This window comes from Malania oleifera, chromosome 2 (assembly GCF_029873635.1).
Source record: "Malania oleifera isolate guangnan ecotype guangnan chromosome 2, ASM2987363v1, whole genome shotgun sequence".
NCBI classification, from domain to species: domain Eukaryota; kingdom Viridiplantae; phylum Streptophyta; class Magnoliopsida; order Santalales; family Ximeniaceae; genus Malania; species Malania oleifera.
Window position 1 is genome coordinate 75,285,296 of NC_080418.1, and position 18,711 is coordinate 75,304,006.

The following is an 18,711-nucleotide window of genomic DNA, read 5'->3' on the forward strand; positions in this document are numbered from 1 at the left end:
GATTTTCCCAATATATCCCTGAACATTTAATTTTTGTAAGCGCCTCGTTGCTTCCAACCGTGTATTCTATACATTTTTATCGATGTGAATGGTAGACAATCTCACTGGAAAATACATGCACTAATTGTAGAACTAGATATAGGACCAGACCCCTATCGTTTCATTTTGAAAAAAAAAAAATTAAGAAAAAAGAAAGAAAACGTCAGAATCAATAAATTGCATACATGAACATGGGTAAGGCAACAAGTTCTCAACAATAATTCCAAAACTTTCAAGATCATGAACATGAAGGCATGGGATTTTCATTTTTCAATGCCCCGCATAACAGTGTGTATTGAGATATCCACGATCTCTATCTGATTATGACAATGCCCTCGAATTCCCAACAGCTTGGACCTGAATTCAGAATTAAAACACCATTCAAAAAACACCCAACAGAGATGAGACAAAAATATACGACAGCAAGTGAGGAGAAATTAATGTTTACAGCAGTACATATCATTGACAGGAGTTTGCTAGACAAGGAATGAATCAGAATGTTGGCTAATTAAGAAACATGTAAAAATAAAGGTTGGAGAAAGTAGAATGCCTATGGAGATGGCAACAAAGAATGTTGGGTAATTAAGAAACAACATATTTGAAGAGGTAAAAGTAAAGGTTGGAGAAAGGAGAATGCCTGTGGGGAGGGCAACAACGATAACTTAAAGTTTAAACACTTGCAGACCAACTCATGCTCCTAGACGGGGTGATCATGAAGTTGTTAATGGTTGTAAGGTGGGGGGAGATAGACCTACAACACCGTGGAGTGAGATAATTCCAACTTTCTTAACAATATTGGCTACATCATGAAATGGAGAAAAACGATTTGATATAGCCAATTCCACTTAGTGAGATTGGCTTCATTGTTACTGTTATCTGACGTGATCTTAAGGGAGCATAGTAATTCTTAAGAAACTAAAGTTTAGGCCCCAAATGCAATAAGCATTTCCTTAATCAGTTTGATGAGCGTCATCATTGTGAAATTGAGCGTGAAGCCCAGTGACTGGACTGGAATTTTGGATGCCTATTTTTATTTATGAAAGAAACTCATTAACAAGAACATGAAAGAAATATAAGATTTGGAGAAAAATACCTTCTATGAGAATCTAAAAGTAATTAAAAAAACTGCAGCCATCCAACATCTGTGCAATCAGAAAGAAATCCCAAAACCACCTCTGAAGCAGGAGCCTATAAAAAGCAAGGAAAACAGCTCAAACAATACTTCATCTGCTATTCCCATACAGAGTTTGAGCAGTATATCCTACACCAACTCAGGGAAGTAAAGTTATCAGTGGTTTGCATGTGGGGAGGAAGTAGAGATCTCTTGCCAAAAATTTACTGGCGACACCCTGCTCTTTCTGAAGGACAATTCTGCTAAATTTCGAAATGTCATTTTGTTGCTAAAAAATTTTTAGCAGATCTCATGCCTTGAGATTTAATGTCCAAGAGTGGGATAGCAGGCGTCAATTTGGGGGAAAGAGTTATTCAGAATTTCATTACGCTAGCAGCTTGTGAATCCCTTGAGTGACCCCTATCCTGTCTTGGTCTTCCTCTGGAAGGGAACCCAAATTCTGAAGTCTCCTGGGATCCCGTGGTAGATAAGGTGGCTAGGAGATTGAATGGTTGGGGGAGGGTTATTTCTCTCCTGGGGGCTGAGCCACTTCAATTAATGCCTTGCCTCAGTCTCTAACATTCCTATTTATTCTCTCTCCCTGTTTAGAATTCCCTTGAAAGTAGCCAAATTGCTAGAAAGGCTGATGCATGATTTCCTTTGGTCGGGTTTTGGGGAGGGTAGGAGAGACCATCTAGTTAGCTGGGATGTGATCAGCAGACCAAATCTGAGGGGGATTTGGACATCAAGAATGTGGCATCTGAAAACATCTTTATAGGCAAGTGGTTTTGGAGGTTCCCTCTAGAAGTTAACACCCTATGGCATAAGGTGATTAAGAGCGAGTATGGGATCAAAAGGAATGGGTGGGAGACGAGAGGCTGTGGCATTACCTCTCAAGTGTGTCCCTGGAAATTCGTGTCCCAGGTAGCTTTTGTTCTTTCCTCTTATACATTTTAAAGTGGGTAATGGCAAAAAAGTTCACTTCTGTGAGGACATGTGGGTGGGGGACTCTTAGTTGGAGTTGAAACTTCCTCATTTATTCAAGCTCTCATTGCTTCATAACACTCCCATCAGTTCCGTCATTTATTCTGAGGGGGGTTCTTCTTGGGATTTCAGTTTCTTTAGGAATTTCAATGAAAGACAGATTGAAGTGCTCACTATCCTTCTTTCTTTGTAGGACCATCACGTTCCTACCATCCATAAGGACAGGAGTGTGGGAGGGTGATTACTCGGGTACATTCACTTCTAAATTCTTTCTATCTCACCTATAAAAACCTCCCTCCCCCTACCTTTTTCCTTGGAACCACATTCTTTGGAGGCCTAAGGTCCCTAGGAAAATTCAAGCTTTTGGTTGGATCGTGATCCTAAAAAGGAGTAACAATGCAGGACTTGCTTCAGAGGAGAAGGCCCCACAAAGCTCTCTGTCATAACATGTGCTTCATATGTCATGCAAGCAATGAAACAAATGCCCATCTTTTGTGCATTACAAGGTAGCACTGGAGCTTTAGAATTCCCTTTTTTCTCTTGCGGAGAACAGTGCGTGTCCCCAAGAAAGATGGGAGACTTGTTATTGGTCAACTTCTGGCATTTTGGAAATAAAAGAAACAAAAAATCTCTTTGGTTTGCAGGCTATAATTGCAATCCTTTGGCCCCTATGGATTGAGAGGAGTGTTGGGATTTTTAAAGGTCACTCAAACTGTCCATGGTTACTTTGGCAACAGAACATCTTTCTTCACTTCCCTTTGGCTGCACTCCCTTGGATTTTTTCAGGGATTACCACTGTCCAACCTCGTGAGAGATTTGAAGGGCAGCACTCTGGTAATTGATACATGTACTTCTTTTCCTGGTTCCTTTAGTAGTTTGCTGCTTTTTGTATCTTTGTTATCCAGGGAGGAGTCCTTGTCCTCTATTTTACATACTTTGTTTATTGCTTTAATTGTCTTTTATCCCCCCCCCAAAAAAAAATGGGAAGATGGTGTTCTGTCATTAAATTTTCTCACATTTCTCTCAAGCCAGAGTCCAAAGAATAGCAAACCCCAAAATGAAGTCATCACGTTAGACTAACCACATGATCCAAATATCCACTAGTAGCATTATAAGGTCTCTTACATGTAATGTGTCATTCATATTAATTCTAATAAAAAAAATTCAAAGTAAAAGCCGTAATCTTATAAGGAACCTTGGCCTTACAAATAAAATTATTAAGAGGAAAAAGACAGAAAGTTGAATGTTTGATTAAGTGAACATAGAAAACTTAAGATGAAAGAGGAGTGCTACAATTAGGGGACTTAGTCACCATGGGTCCATGACCACTTGCCTGGTTGTATAAGCCACGTTATGCACTTGTTGAAAAAAGAAACCGAGAACTGATGAAGCCAATTGACTTCAGTTGAATTTTTAAAGCCTAATGCCTTCTAAGTTTTAATGAATGTAAGAAAATATTCATGACCCTTACAGAATTAGTTTTAGTGGAAAAAGACCCATCTATCTCACGGTTACCACTTCACAGAGGTTAGAATAGAAGCACTTCTCCATCTACGAAGGGGCTTTACAGATCCAGCACTCTTGAGCAATTAGAACTAGTCAACCTGTTTTTTCTTTTTTCTTTTTTTTTATTTATATGTTCAAAACCAAAGGTAGTCAAGTTTATGGGCATCATATCCAGTCCTCACCCTTTCTATTTCCTTTTCTTTTCTTAGTTTTTATTTCTATTTAAATATTCATCATCTTTCTTAAAAAGTCAACTTAGAGAATTGAGGGAGAAAAAAAAACTGAATGTGGCATTTCACAGTTGCCTCTGATGGTCTGGATTGATTCTGACAGACAAGTCTCTTCCATTTGGATTCGTGGATTCACAGCGAGAGCTTAGGAGAAGAAGTCATGGCTTTTTTATTTGGAGGAAAAAAAACACAAAAAGAAAAAAAATAAATTTCCCAGTAGCCTGTTTGTGTGTGTCAAGGGTATGGTATGGCCTATTTAATGGAGCGAGCAGATCAAGGGCAACTGATTACATCATCTGACCGTAGCACTACCCTTGGATGAAAAGAAGCTAAAGTATCCCTAAACCAAATTCAGAATTCGCACCTCAATTTATGGAACAAAAGAGTTCAACGAGATAGCTAGTCCATCAACCTCTCATTAAGATTCCAAAAAAAGCAGAGGCACCAAAGTTTCCAAAGAAACCTCAACCATCCACAAATCTTCTCTAAACTGAATATTATTACCAGTACCAACCTTGAAACATGTAAAAGGAAAGAAGAAATGAGAAACCTGAGAAACAGACTACCATAGATTTGCACGAGAAACATTATATCATTACAGAGCATGCCATCCATTCCTAGGAATACCATATTCGCTTCTCATAACCTTGCATGGTTGTGCCATAAAAATAGAACCTCCAAGTCCACAACCATTCCCCTACTAGAGAGATGTTTCAGACACGAAATTGCCAAATCCCAAATATCCTTCTGACTCACGTCTCCTAGCAAACAAAGCAATCCCTCTTACTATCAACCATACCCAACCACAAGAAATCTCTCATGATACTCCCCAAAGCCTCAGCAACACTAACAGGGATTCTAAAAAGGGATGAAAAACAAATACAATGGGATGTTAGAAAGACGGAAATTTTATGAGTGATAGAACTCCAACCCAGTCTCTCAGCCCCCAGCTCCCAATATGTCACATTAACCCACAGAGGATGACTCAATTAAGACAGATGCCAAAACAGAGTAATGCAACCCGCTACAGAAAAACTCATCTAAGTTGCAGTGATACAGATTAATGCCAGCTGCAAAACCCCAAGACCTGTTGATCTTCAATCCCAAAAAATTCTAAAAAAATTTTAAAAAACCAATAATCGTTGTCTAGAAATAATATATTTAAACAACTAATTAACCAAACATAGCAAAAAAGCCTTAAATCCACCAACTACTTGGTAGTTGGGTTAAACTTTTCCCATTAGCTCCATCTGGGGCCATATCCTGTGAGTAATTAGCGACAAGGTTAATGAATTACTAAAACAAAGGAGAAAGCTACAAAAAGATGCTTTTAGTGCCCAAATTCTTCATCACTAAAAGCACACTTGAGCAAAAAAAAAAAATTACAAGATATCTACGACGAAGAGTTGGTCATTTATCTATGAGCACGTGAGCATATGCTAGAGGGAAGATGGGAGGGGGCAAGTTACAAACCAGTAGTTTTTAAAGAACTCGGCAAGCTGCAGTTAGGGAGACTGATTCATTGCCATTAATGATTTTAAGAAAAAGAAAAACCGCTTCTCACAAGGGTCGTCCGGTATACAACAACAACAAACCAAACCTTAAGTCCTACTAGGTAAGGTCGGCCACATGAATCTTTCCATACCAATTTGCATGATTGCGGGCGATTTCTTCTAACAATTTAAGGATTATTAAATCCTTACTATTTCATTCCAAATTATTTTAGATCTAACCCTACCCCTCTACAGCAACTAAGAGCAACTAGCTCACTCCTACTCATGGATGCACTATTTGGCCTATGTTGCTCATGACCATACCATCTAAGCTGCCCCTCCCTTATTTTTTCTTCTACAAGTGGTATATCTAACTTACCATGAATATGTTCGTTTCTTAATTTATCTTTTAACATTATACCACTCATCCACCTTAATATTCTTTCTTCGGAAACTTCCACTTTTTGGAAATGTTGCCACGATTTTGATCCATATAGCATAGTCAATCTGACAATTGTTCTATAAAACTTTCCTTTAAATTTTAAAGGTATTCTATGATCATACAACACACTTGTAGCGTTTCTCCACTTTACCCACTTTGCTTTAACTCTATGCATCACATATTTTTTAATTTCTCCTTTAGCTTGCAAAAATTATGGAAACAAAAATCAAGAACAAAAACCAACAACTATAAACAAAAACTAAAAAATAAAAACTAGCAACGTGTTTAGCTAATGTTTCTAAAACTAAAACAAATTAAAAACTTGATAGAACCAAATGCTCATTTTTGTCCTTGAATCAAATAAGAATAAAAAAAAATGATTAAAACAATAAAATGGAAAAATAATACAAATTAAGAATATATAATAATAAAAATGAAAATTATTATAATTTTTTTACTTAATTATTATATTTCAAAATTGACTTTACAAGAACAATCTAATTGTACATGACAATTGAATAATACTAAAAATATTTTTTGAATTGTTTTCATTATTTTTTATTTTTTTTAGAAAATTTATGGATTTTTTTATTTTAATTATATTTCAAATTCATATTATCATTTAATTTTAATTTTGATTAAAAATTATGTGTAAACTAAATTATTTAATCCACAAAAGTTAATTATGGATATTAAATTATAGTGGCAACAACTTGCCAAAACAACTAAAAACCATAAATTTTGGTTTTCAATTTTTTTCAAAAACAGCTGAAATCGACAATAGAAATAGAAAATTAACATAAACAAACACGTTTTCAAGTCTATTTCTTCATGAAGTAGAGAAACCTTTCCATATTACTCCAATTTGGAAAGTTACCAATCAGCAAAGGTACCAACCAACCTGAAGTGTTGACTATACAATTGTTGAAGCACACTAAGGGGATGATGTGACCAAGAAAAGTTGGCATAGGTAAAGCAATCCATTCATTGGACAATTACTTGCAAAGGTGGACCTAATTTGAGAGGACACGCCTTTTTTATACAAAAAGAAGAGATTTAATTAAGGAAAAAATGTACAAAAACAAGAATAAGAAATCCTCCTAAGAAGAAAAAAAAAGTACAATCAAAATAACAAAGCCTATAGCTGCAAAAGACCAAAGCGAAGCCCTAATAATGAATCCTATCCCAAGCAAAGGAACATGTCATCTTCTTTTATCATAAGGATATGTGCATTTCATTCCAACCAAGTTCCCACATGCAAAAATCCCACATCACTACAATGCCGAGCCATCTTTATCTATAGTCTAGACAAACCCAGTTCTCTCAAAATAAACTAAACAACTTATCCCAAACTCTCCAAGTGAAGGCACAATTCAAAGAAAGTTGAGAAGGGGATTCTGAATTATCAAAACATTAAGTGCACAAGTCCAAAGATAAAGCCTTTAAGATTCTCCTACTAGCAAATTGTTGGTGTTAACTATATTTAAAACAACCCTTGGTCATTGAGGTGATTTTGACCTTGCAATTAATACGATGAAGCAAAAAGGGCATATTGGTGGGAAAAAAAAAAGGTCTTTACTCTTAACAAGGTGGGGTCAGCTACATGAATCCTTTTCCACCAATACGATTGTTGGCAATTTCCTCCAACAATTTTAAGGCTATTAAATCCTGACCATTTTATTCCAAATTATTTTAGGTCTACCCCTACCCCTTCTACACCCACTAACAATAACTAGCGCCCCCTCCTCACTAGTGCATGACCTATGTTGTGGATGCTCAAACCATCCAAGTGTACTTCCCTTGTCTTTTCTATGCCTAACTTACCGCGAATATGTTCATATCTTAACTTATCTTTTAACTTATACCACTCATCCACCTTAGCATTCACTCGACAACTTTTACTTTTTGGATATAATGTTTACTAGTTGCCTAACATCCTAATCCATATAGCATAGCTAGTGTTATAACTGTCCAATAAATTTTCCTTTTAACTTTATTGTTATTCTACAATCACAAAACACATCCGGAACACTTCTCTATTTTATCCAACCTGCTTTAACCCCTATGTATTACACCTTAGATTTCTCCTTGAGATTGCATAACATATTCAAGGTATTGAAATCTACTAGTGCTACTAATTTCTTGATCGCCAAGTTTAGTCTTTTGTCCAATATCCTGCTACCACAACCAAAATTACATTTCATATATTGTCTTATTTCTACTTATACCCTAAAGCCTTCTAGATTCTAAAATTTATCTCCATAATTCTAATATAGACTCTACTCTACCCCTAGTTTCATGAATGAAGACAACTATCTGCAAACAACATACACCATGAAACCTCATTTTGGATACTCCTAGTAAGTTCATCAATCACTACTGCAAATAAAATAATAATAAATAAATAAATAAAATACGGGCTTAAGGCAAATCCTTGATGTACAGCTATTGTGATTGGAAATTCCCTCGACTCACCACTTGTAGTCCTAACGCTACTCATTACTCTATCATACATATCATTAATGACATTGGAATACCTACTGCATATTTCATTTTTTTTAGAACCCACCATAAAACTTCCCTAGGTACCTTATGGTTTTCTCTAAGTCAATAAAAGCGATATGCTAGTCCCTTTTCTTTTCCCTAAACTTTTCCACTAATCTTTTTAAAAGATATATAGCTTCTGCAACATCTCCTAGGTATAAAACCAAATTGATTTCTACGAGCTTGGTTTATAACAATAGTCCTTGTTCAAGTACCCTTTTCCAAAGTTTCATTGAATGGCTCATAAGTCTAATTCCACAATAGTTATTAGTTATTACAATTTTGAATACCTTCTTTATTTTCTTATGAAGGTATTAAATTGCTTTTTCCCCATTCATCTAACATTTTCTTAGTTTTTATAATTGTGTTAACTAAATTAGTTAACCATGTAATTCCATTATGCATTTCCAAGCTTCAATTTGGATGTCATATGGTCATAGCTTTTCCATTTTTCATTTTTTTAAAGCAAACCTAACTTTATTAACTCTAATTTTGCAAATAAATCTCAATTTTTTAGCCTTTTTCTCATTTTTTTTTTTTCAATACCAAGTTTAAGCCTTTTACTTGATTTTCAATTTTTTATTAAATGACTTATGAATGTAACTGCGTCATTTTTCTTTTATGTCTTCTTCTTTAGCCAAAATACTATCATCCTCATTTTTTATACATTTTACATTTGTTATGTCCTAGCTCTTTCTTTCTATAACTCTAGCAAGTTTAAATATGTCTCTTTCCCCTTCTTTTGTATCCAAACTAGTATACAAATTATTGTATGCTCTATGTTTACCTTCACTAACAACCTCTTTTGCATCTTTTCTAGCCTCTTTACGCTTTTTAAAGTTTTTCATGTTTCTATATTTTTGCCATGTTTTATACCAAATTCATTTTGTCTTTACAGCTTTTTGGACATCTTGATCCCACCACTTACTTTCTTTACTAGCCAAGAATTTTCCTCTAATTTTACATAGTACTTTCTTTTTAATTGAGCTAGCTTCCTACTGCAAAGAATGTTGCATCTACACTATCTGCTATTGTCCAGTCACCATCTTTGATCGTTGTAACTTTAGATTTTTTATATTTTCTCCTTTTAGGTTCCACCACCTAGTTCCCTTGCATCAAATTACATTACCCTTTCTCTTCCATTTTTTAATACATATAGATTTCTAACAATAAAACTACTTGTTCACAAAAATCAAAAGCTCAAAAAGATATTTACAAAGAATAAGCTCTCGAAGAATCTAAAACCCACGGCTGAATGTCTCCCACCTTTTGGAAAGACAATAGCCTTCCAACAACAACAACAAAAAGGAGCGCTCCTCCACCTCCCTATCATTAAGAGACCCACAAAAATGGAAATCCTAAGAAATACTATACCCATTAGAGATTAAAAAAAGAAGAAATGAAACCATTATGCATCGAGTAAAAGTAATAGGCACCAGGAAAAGGGATGAAAAGAGCAGAATCACCCAACCAAATGTCTTCCCAAAAGCAAATACGAGAACCATTATCCACAACAAATTTTATATATAAGGGATAAGGACAGAATAGATACGTTAATGCACCTCCAAGGACTCTCAAAAACGAACGTTATTCCCAAATTTGCGTCCCACTCATTTAATGTATTCCAAAATTTCTTTTAATTAAAGGCAGTTCTCCTATAAAGGAAACTGCAAAAGGCATTCACCCATTAAAGCAGTGTTTTTAGACAATAAATTACCAAGACCAAACCCCCTTCCATCTTTAGATGTACAAAGTGCAAACAATCTCCCTACTAGCCAAGATCCCTCTTTTCCCCAAACCCAAACCAAAGGAAATCTCTCCTAGTTCTCCTAATTTTACTAGCTACCCCTATAGGAATTCTAAATAGACAAATAATAAGGGATACCTGAAAGATAAGCCCAAATGAGGGTGATGTGCCCTCCTAAAGGAAACAAAGAACCCTTCCCCATACCACTAAACATCTTTTCCACCATTGGGTCCCAAAGGTCTACAGCACCAAGATACCACCCAAAGGAAACCTTAAATATGTCAAAGCTTGAAGGCCACACTAATATATCCTACACAGATCAAGAAGCCAACTCCAAAGATCTATTCGAACCAAAATCCAAGCTTCCCCGAATTTATTTTTAAATCAGAAACCTGCTCAAAATTTTGTAAAAGCACATTCAAAAAAGATTCTATCATAGAAGAAAAAGAATAGCATCTTTTACATTAAGAGCAAACAAAAAGATGGATTATACAAGCACTCCCTCGTCCAAGCCAGCCACCCCTCACCAAAACCCTTCCTAGCAGAAACTTTATCCAAAATAAAAAATAAAAAATTCCAACTAATGTGACCATAAGCCTAACCAAAATCCAGTTTGAACACAAACACAACTCCCTCCTCTTTCCTCTAACGAACATCCTCCACAATCTCATCTGCTAGAAATGGCATCCACAATGTGTCTACCCCCTACAAAAGCACTTTGGGCCTCGAAATAGTTTCTCCTAAACACAAAGCCAAATCTATCCTCAGTAATAATCCTATACAAATTACTAGAAAGGTAGAAAAGCAGCAATCCTAATAGACCGACTCTTCTTAGACACCAAAGTGAGGAAATTAGAGTTAATGATTTTACCCAAAATCCATTAAAATAAATCCATTAAAAATCTTCAACAAATCCACCCAAATCATATCCCAATAATCCTAAAAAGAAAGCCATATTAAAGCCATCCATACCCGATGCCTTATCCTCTCCATCCCAAGCACATCAGCCCTCATTTCATTCTCTTCAAAAACCCTTTCCACCCAAGTCACCTGGGCACTAGAAAAGGATTCCACTCCAACCCCTCAACCATAGGCCTACAAATATCTTCCTTAGTAAAAAAATATATTATTAAAAAAATTCTGTAATCTCATTAGTGATCAGATGAGGATCAGGAGTTACCTAACCTCACCTCAACACAAAATCCCTAACCAAGTCCCATCTCATCTTACCATTAACCAACCTATGAAATTGAATTGCTATCATCCTCTCTAACACATTTAAGCTTGTCTTCTAGCCCAGCTCCCCACTTCCCTAAAATTCACCTCCACTAACTCTTTTTTCAATGAAGCTCGCTTTGTCACCTCAAAATCCAAAAGGCTCCCTCCTTCCTTTTTGCTGTCCAAATGACCTCCTTCCTTTTTGCTGTCCAAATGACCAAGCCCACCTAATATACAGGAAAATATTTTTACATGAACCTAAAGGCTTCCCAACCACTCTCATAACACTTACTCCAAGAGTCCAAGAATTACTACACAACGAGTAAAAAGATAGATGATTAAGCCACATGTTTTCAAACCAAAAAGAATAGGACCCCACTCATTCTTACTATACTAAAACAAAATAGGGAAATATTAGACATCGGTATAAACAAAACAACTTATGAAATGTTAGGAAATTCATCATCCCACTGTCTACAAAACAAAAACTTCTCTAAACGACTAGCAACTGCTCTCTCTCTCTCATACCAGTGACCAATAGAACAAAGTGTTATCCATATGAAGATTACTCAACCCACACTCCCCAATAAACCTATCGAAATTCTGCAAAAGTAATCCTACCGCCGTCCTTTTTTTCTCCCCAAGAAATCTCACAACATTAAAACCGCTGCCTACATTCCACCTAGGGAAACAAAAACCATACACCACAAATGCCTCATCCCAAAAGTATAACTGAACCACGGGCCTCCTAGGGCCATAGACTGATATAAATCATCACTGACTCCTACATTTAGCTTCCAAGTTCCAACAAAATTGAAAGGGGAAAAACCTATGACTATCAATTCTAGAAATACAGCCAGTATCCCACACGATAAGACAAGGGAGAGCCTCCCACTCCTTATCCCTACTCTCCCAAATACTTCTACTATCAAGCTTAATTTCTTGAAAAAAAAAAAACAATATTATGAGAAATTCTTTTCAAAACTTTCTTAATCAACCCAATCCTCCTAACATCACCTAAGCCCCTTACATTCCAACTAATAACCCTCATAATTTAACTATTTTAGAAAGTTGCTAGCTAATTCAACTTTTTTTTAATCCACTTTTTTCCCTCTCATTTAAGTTAGGAGTAACAACCATTGTCAACTCTTGCCCAAGAGAACTCACTAACTTAACACCCATTCCCTCTAGGAGTCTTGTAGGTGTTGGTCTTGGTTGTCTCTTTTACCACCACCACCACCTTCAACGGACTACTGGTGACTCCTCCCTCATTGGAATCCTCCCTATCACACAAAGAAATAACAGTAACTTTAGGGAAATTAGGAACAGGAAGAATGCCTTTCTGGGAATTCAAGTCTCCTTCATCCTCCATTGTAGGCTCATGCACAATACTACTCACCACTTTATATAAGAAATAGAAGCAAACATGACATCCTTGGGTCAGGACAACAATCACTAAATGGAACAATAATCCAAGACCCTGCACCTCAATTGAACTACCTACTTAGTCATCTTTGTTCTTGAAGTGGTGAACACGAGCATATGTGTCTTTGGAGGAACTCCTAGGGACATCATCCCCCACCTCATGCTGCCCAAACCATGAACATTCACACAAATCCATTGGGAAATCTGTAACAAACATCATATTTCAGCAAAAGTCGATATAGCATAATCAACTTGCAATCCCCTCTCCTCCCTCACATTACATGAAACGAAAGGAAATTTTCCTTGTTGATTCGTAAAAGAACCCCACTGGTTACCAGATTCAACAGGATGTCATTGTCAAGAGCCAAGCCCTTCCTAAGAGATCAATGAAGAACATCTGCATACAAGAATTCAGCAATATTTGAAACATGTTGATTCTACGACTGGCTTCAAAACTATGTATTTTGGTCGACCCACAATCACAGCAACATAAGCCAGCCCCTTCTCCCTCCTCCTGGTTTTCTTCCCTGAAGAGGGAGGCCTCCTTCAAGGCCAGGACAAGCTTCCACCACCATGAAGCCTATTCACCTTCTGGGAATCAAAGAGAGTGATTCCCTTTAATTTCTTATCTCTCAAAGCACAGAAATCGATATCACATCTTAAAAGCAACTTCATACAAATGAAGCCACTTGCAATCCTCAATAGCAATCCCCCATAAAAAGAGGCAGAGGATTCCTCAAACATGGTTTTAAATCATGGTCGCAGGTAATGTCGTGTAATGGTTGTGGGTGTCGCGGGACACGAGGAATACGGGTGTTACGTAACGGGAAGAGGCGTAACAGTCGTGAATTTTTTTCACGCATGCACAACCATGCCAAAATTGAAAAATAAGCATGAAATCCATTAATACATTATTTTTAATGATTTTTGACTGCTTTTATTCAACCTGCAACTGGTTTTTGATAGGCAATATGACTTTTATATTAATTTTAGTGACCTTTTTACCAAAAAAAAAAGTCATTTTTTTTTTTTATAGTTTGCACTACTTTAATGGGTAAAAAATGTAGAGATGTAATTAAAATGAATAATCAATTAATTAGAGACATAAAATTACTAAAAATGAGTCAATACTCAATATACACATACATGAATTTGAAAAATGATTGGTATCAATAGTTGAATAGATGAATACAATATTACAAATTTACAACATAGCACGTCACCACCAAAAAGAATGACGTGGAGGAGGGTCTTCGTAATTTGCATCCCTATTTTTTCTTATTTTATTAATATTTCTTCTAATTTTAAATTTTTATTACATAAAAATAAAATATAATCTTTGGTTGAAAATAATTAGTATTTATTTAAAATCTTTGAATAATTAATATTTTAAAAGATTAGATATTTCATCTATTAATAAAATAAGAGTCATAAAATAAGAAAAAATATTAATTATTTATATATTATATATTTATTTTAAGACCATGAAATTTATTTCTCAAATCTTAGAAATTAAGAATTTAGGATTTTAGGTATTCATTCAGCCAAATTTACTCATTAAACTGCCTAAGTCTCAAATCCTATCCCTAAACATAATATAATATATAAATAACTACTTAAAATAACTAAACCTAAACCTAAAATAATATATAAACAATATAATATACAAATATATACTAGTTTAAGAGTTTAAGTAAACAAGAAACAAAAGAGAGGGAAAAAAGAAAAACAAAAAGGAACCTGAAGATTCAAGAATCAAGAGAGACAGAGAGTGCGCTAAAGGAAGAGGAGTGTCAAAGAGTCCACTCCAAGACTTGAACTCTCGAAGACTAGAAGAGAGATGGGGCTAGCGGCGACTCACGGAGCTGCTGCAGGGCTGGCCTGCGACTTCCGAACAGGCTAGTACAGGGCTTTGAGCCTTCAACTACTCGAAGGGGGGGGAATCTAAGCCTTCAACAGTTCGACTGCTCGAGAGGGGGAGATCTTAGCCTTCGAACTCGAGAAATTGGAGAAATAGAGGGGGAGTGTTGGCCGACTGCAAGCAAAGGGCTCCTTCTTATTCTTCAGCTTCAAACAAAAAATCAAAGGTACGATTTCTTGATTTCAGTCTTTGAAATGGTAGATCTGCCAAGGACGAGTGGCTGAGAGAAGGGGAAAGCAAAGCAAGGAATTGCGAGAAAGTTGAGTGGATTTGAAGGAGAAAAGCCAAATTGAAGTGTCGGCTTCCGTAACGGTCCGTAACAAACTGTAACGGTGTGTAACAGATCATAACAGTCGTTATGGACCATTATGGCAGTGTAACAGCCGTTACGGCCGTGAATATTTCTCCACCTGCAATATCGGTCCGTAACGATTTCGGCATCCCAATTTTCTGTTACGTAACGGCCATTATTTAAAACCATGGTCTCAGATGATGATAGTGTAGGTAGTAGTGATTTTGAATGGGACAAGGGCCTGTTTTTGGATGAAATTCGAGATCAGCATCATTATTCTTCAAACTCTTCTTCGAATTGCCTTGGGGACCTACTTTACGTGTGGAATTAGTATTTTTTAGGATGATGTTTCAGTTAAAGAACAAAAGTGTAGTAGCTCAAGAGATTTCTGGGAAGGACCTTCAAGCTCAAATTTTATAGGATAATTTGAGCCTCAAATTGTCTAATTGTGGAGGAAATGAAGTTCGGCTTGATTGTGTAAATCTAACAGGTTGGACAGAATTAGCTAATTTGTAGTGCTTGGTGAACTATGATAGAAAGGGCTTAAAGAGGGGTTTTCTTGGTTAATTTTTTAGTTATTTATTCATTTTTTCTCTTTTTTTATTTTAAATTTTTTTCTGTTATTCTCTTTCTTTTGACAATTTAGTATCCTTGCACTAATTGCATATTCTCTCTGTCTCTCTTAGTATATCTTCTTTTTCTATCCAAAAATAAATAAAAGTATGATATGTCATTTAACAATCTCATTAGTTCCTCCTCCCACAATTAGACACCAAGTCTCCCCTCCTAAATATCTAGGATAAAGAATTTAATTTTCACCTTGTAACATTGCCAAACGTATTTACCAAAATATATTTATAAAAGTTTAAAAAAAAAATGGAATCAAAACATTGGGATTCCTACCTAGGTGCACCATAAATGGATCTAAAACATGTATAATCATAAGTTGTCAAACTCAGCTATCAAACCAATGGGCATATACTAATTTCATTGCCAAACTGTTATTGACTCACAATAAAATAATGAGAATTTATTTGTCTAAAACACATTTAAGGTCCTTACAATTAATTCTCCTTGATTGCATGAATAAACTCATACATGTAAGTTGTCTTGTAACCTAGCACTTAATTTTCCTAGCAAAGACCAAACAATCTTCCAATTGGTATTTATTATGGTTTGTGGCTGTCTTGATAAAAAAATATTCTAAGAAAATTGCCCCATGACCATTTTTGATAAATCCAATCGATCACAACAAGCATACAAAATAGCCCTCAATTGTAACAACGCTGTCTGTATGTATCCTATTGTGATATGAATCCTAACCATTACAAAAAAATCAAAATATTAATCTCTAAGGATATTGATAACCAAAAAATAAATACAATCAATAGGGAACCAATAAATTTCAAGCAAACGTTTTATGAATCTCACATCTACCTGAGAGAGCCTGCAAAATTACATTTTTCACTCCCCTCTTAACCCCAAAAAAATCCTCATATTAAATATATTTGAAACTAATTGGCTAAATTTGGAGTGTTCTTTCTGCACCATTGATTGAAAATGTCAGTAAGAAATTGAAAAAAAAAAATTAAAAGAAATTCATAATCAGGTTAGAATGTTAGATCCATCATTATTTCATTAACCGGTATGAGGATAGTATCATTTACATAAGTGAATTTGTGAATCATAGAAATAAATGCCCAGATGTAATCCCAACTTTTCATATCACGAACAAAGAATTGTTCAATGTCTAGTAAACCCCATGAATCGTAAAACAAGAAAATGTCAACATCTCTCATGACAATTTAGATTAGATGCATGTAATCTAGATCTAAGCAAGTCACTAAAAAACACTTCAGCTTTGGCATCAAGCAAAAGAAACAAAAACATTAAAATGCCATGCAGAGAGAGAGGTGTAAAAGTAATTCCAATTATTTCCAACAATCAACCATTATATGAGGTTTCAAGATAGTCATATAGATTAGTGTTTCAGGTTGAAAATTCAGGGGAAGCTCAAGAAGTCATACTAAACTGACCATAACAAGCAAGTGAAAAACACTAATTTTCATATAAAAGAAAAAGATACAAAAAATTGCAGGAATATCTCAATATGAAAAGAACAATTTAGATTCATTCCCTTATATGTGACAGCTAAGGTGCAGAAAATGCTCATACAGCTCCTAGTTTCCTTAAGTCAATCACTCAATCTCCATAAACATTACACCATGGCTAGCAATTAAAATCTGAAAATATAATGAATCGGAAGCCAGGAATTCGTTCTACCCAACACATTACATCTATTGCGGCAACTTAAAACGGTACGCACGCAAAGAAAAGAAAATATCAAAAAAGCGAATGGTCGAACAATCACCTCATATGAAGAATTGGGAGTCTGCGGGAATCAGAGTCCCACCATCTTGAAGATAATGAAAGACAGGAAACCAAGAAATATGAGAATGAATATGTAATCAATCAAGACAAACAACTTGGTGGACCCATGATTCCTCTTCTTGTTTTTCACCTTTGGTTCGTCGAATTGTTGTTCAAGCTTCGCCATTTCTCGATCGCAGATCAGTCAAGATCTTAGGGTTTCCCAGTTCTGGTACAATGGCCGGAGATTGCTCTCTGTATCTCCTTCCCCCTCCGACGGTAGTGGTTTGTGCGCTGAGAGATCTCGTGCGGTGCAGGTGATCTACGTTTACGTGCTCTATTTCGCGAGGGAGACCTTTCTTAATTTTAGAAAATTAGAAGGAAAAAAATAAAAACAAAATCGTGACCATAAGCATAGTTGGTGGATTATGTAAACTTCACAAAACACAGTGAGGCTGAGAGAATAAAATAAAGAAATTATATAAAATATGATAATTTTTAAGAAAGCTGTTTATGTAAGAAGTTTTTTCGTTGAGATGGTGTAGTTTTATCCATCTCATATTAATTTTTATTTTTATTTTTAAATAATAGTGTTAAGAATCTTTGAATACTGAATTAATTTATCAAGATATTGGGTTCGTCCCTCTATCTTTTTTCACTTAAATATTAAGGTATTATTTTAAATGAAAGTTATAGTATAATTGCAAGAATTATACTCTGAGGTTTTTTTGTAAATTTAGCCACATATGTATAAGTGAGAATATTTATTGTTTGAATAGTAGCTTTGGTGCAAAGATCTTTACAATATTTTTTACTCTCTGTGGCTTTCAAAGAAAATTCACCATTAATAGCTTGATTGTGGGGTTCTCATTTAGAGTGTTCAAATAATAAATCCTACATTTTAATACATCATGCCTCAATAGGATCCCTCCCAAATTGAGGACCACTTCCAAAAACTTAAATATTAAATTGTGGTTTAAAAAATCACTTTTCATACAACGTCATTTCTTCCATGGACTTTTTAAAAGAAATCTACGAGCATATGAGAGCATAAGCCATCACATGCGTCGCTCCATCAAGCGCACACGAACACATGGGCCTGTGCATTTGTGTTATAAATGCTCCATGCATTTTTCTCTTCCTATTCCCCCCTTTCCATGCCATTCTTGTGAAAATATCCACATTTACCTCTCATAACACCCCCTACTGCATGTATAAATAGCTTCTCCCATAAGGGAGAAAGGTAAGGAGATTCTTTAGTAGTGCATACCCCCATTCCCCTCTCCTTATATGTCTGTGTGTACAATATATGGGGACTGTTGGGAGTCAAACCACTCATGTACTTGTGTGCTTTTCTCTCTATGGCCCACATTTGTGTTTAGTGTTTAT

General features: G+C 35.6%; 1 long non-coding RNA gene across 1 annotated transcript; it reads right to left on the bottom strand.

Moving 5' to 3' along the window:
• Positions 1 to 30: 30 nt before the first annotated feature.
• LOC131149205 (uncharacterized) lies at positions 31 to 17,810 on the bottom strand. Its single transcript, XR_009135169.1, has 2 exons — positions 17,324 to 17,810; positions 31 to 396 (listed from the first exon to the last, which is right to left on the bottom strand). It is a non-coding gene; the product is annotated as an uncharacterized LOC131149205 (long non-coding RNA).
• Between the last annotated feature and the right edge of the window lie 901 nt (positions 17,811 to 18,711).